Source organism: Durio zibethinus, unplaced genomic scaffold (genome assembly GCF_047325235.1).
Source record: "Durio zibethinus cultivar Kanyao isolate XHJ-2024 unplaced genomic scaffold, ASM4732523v1 HiC_scaffold_3, whole genome shotgun sequence".
In the NCBI taxonomy this organism is placed as follows: domain Eukaryota; kingdom Viridiplantae; phylum Streptophyta; class Magnoliopsida; order Malvales; family Malvaceae; genus Durio; species Durio zibethinus.
Window position 1 is genome coordinate 4,611,129 of NW_028323044.1, and position 2,500 is coordinate 4,613,628.

Sequence of the window (2,500 nt, forward strand, 5' to 3'; positions counted from 1 at the left end):
GAGGCAAGCGCCCGCACCAGGGCCCAGCGTGTGCCGATGGTGGTCGAGGCAAGCGCCCTCACCAAGGCCGAGCGTGTGCCGATGGTGGTCGAGGCAACCGCCCGCACCAAGGGGCCGGCGTGTGCCGATGGTGTTCGAGGCAACCGCCCGCACCAGGGCCCAGCGTGTGCCGATGGTGGTCGAGCCAGGAGCCCGCACCAAGGGCCGGCTTGTGCCGATGGTGTTCGGGGCAACCGCCCGCACCAGGGCCCTGCGTGTGCCGATGGTGCTGGGGCAACCGCCCGCACCAGGGCCCAGCGTGTGCCGATGGTGCTGGGGGCAAGCGCCCGCACCAGGGCCCAGCGTGTGCCGATGGTGCTGGGGGTAACCGCCCGGACCAGGGCCCAACGTGTGCCGATGGTGGTCGAGGAACCGCCCGCACAGGGCCCAGCGTGTGCCGATGGTGCTGGGGCAAGCGCCCGCCCCAGGGCCCAGCGTGTGCCGATGGTGCTGGGGGCAAGCGCCCGCCCCAGGGCCCAGCGTGTGCCGATGGTGCTGGGGGCAAGCGCCCGCCCCCAGGGCCCAGCGTGTGCCGATGGTTATCGGGGCAACCGGCCGCACCAGGGCCCAGGGTCTGCCGATGGTGCTCGAGGCAACCGCCCGCACCAAGGCTCAGCATGTGCCGATTGTGATCGAGGCAACAACCCACACCAGGGCCCAGCTTGTGCCGGATGGCGGTCGAGGCAAGTGCCCGTACCGAAGGGCAGCCTATGCCGATGATGGTCGATGCATGTGCCATCACCATGCGCCATCATGTGCCATTGATGGTCGAGGCCTTGGCCGAAGTTCGATTTTGAGCCACGGTGCCCATGCTTGGCTCCAGCATGTGCTGGTGCCGCATTTTTTTCACTCGGGACAGCATCGCCGGAGCATCGCCGGAGTACCGCGGAGAACCTGACCGGCGGCATTGGGGTTCCGGCGATTGGGAGGGGGGCCGGGGGGGTGTGCGCACATGATGTGCGATGGGTGCTGGTACTTGGCCTTGTGTTGGCCCCCTATCCCTCATCAAACCTCTGAGAATTCACACCCCCTTAAAGAGCATTTGAGATTTTACAGGTTTGCTACCAGTAGCCGTTAAAGTGTCTGAAATGGGGACACTTTTTTCAAACGGTCACAAAATCTTCTCTACTTCGAGTTTTTAGCTGAATTTTTTTGTGCATGCCAACAAAAATAGAAGGATCATGCCTACAAAATTTGGGGCCAAAAATCCTTATAAAAAAATTTTAAAAAATCCCGAACCGCAAAAAGTTTCGAAAATCATGAAAAATAGAAAACGAGTCATCTTCCAACGAAACTTCACGTGAAGGCTTAGGGGACCATTGTATGAATTTACAAGCCATAAAAATGGCATTGGCACGGCAGAAATTTGAAGATGTGCCTAAACCCACCAGGGCCCAGCGTGTGCCGATGGTGCTCGAGGCAACCGCCCGCACCAGGGCCCAGCGTGTGCCGATGGTGCTCGAGGCAAGCGCCCGCACCAGGGCCCAGCGTGTGCCGACGGTGGTCGAGGCAACCGCCCGCACCAGGGCCGATAGTGTGCCAATGGTGCTCGAGGCAACCTGTCGCACCAGGGCCCAGCGTGTGCCGATGGTGATCGAGGCAACCTGCCGCACCAGGGCCCAGCGTGTGCCGATGCTGGTCGAGGCAAGCGCCCGCAACCAGCGCCCAGCGTGTGCCGATGGCGCTCGAGGCAACCGACCGCACCAGGGCCCAGCGTGTGCCGATGGTGCTCGAGGCAACCTGCCGCACCAGGGCCCAGCGTGTGCCGATGGCGCTCGAGGCAAGCTCCCGCACCAGGGCCCAGCGTGTGCCGATGGTGCTCGAGGCAACCTGCCGCACCAGGGCCCAGCGTGTGCGGATGGTGCTCGAGGCAAGCGCCCGCACCAGGGCCCAGCGTGTGCCGATGGTGGTCGAGGCAACCGCCCGCACCAGGGCCCAGCGTGTGCCGATGGTGGTCGAGGCAACCTGCCGCACCAGGGCCCAGCGTGTGCCGATGGTGCTCGAGGCAACCGACCGCACCAGGGCCGAGCGTGTGCCGATGGTGCTCGAGGCAAGCGCCCGCACCAGGGCCCAGCGTGTGCCGATGGTGCTCGAGGCAACCGACCGCACCAGGGCCGAGCGTGTGCCGATGGTGCTCGAGGCAAGCGCCCGCACCAGGGCCCAGCGTGTGCCGATGGTGGTCGAGGCAACCTGCCGCACCAGGGCCCAGCGTGTGCCGATGGTGGTCGAGGCAAGCGCCCGCACCGGGGCCCAGCGTGTGCCGATGGTGGTCGAGGCAACCGCCCGCACCGGGGCCCAGCGTGTGCCGATGGTGGTCGAGGCAACCGCCCGCACCGGGGCCCAGCGTGTGCCGATGGTGGTCGAGGCAACCTGCCGCACCAGGGCCCAGCGTGTGCCGATGGTGCTCGAGGCAACCGACCGCACCAGGGCGGAGCGTGTGCCGATGGTGGTCGAGGCAACC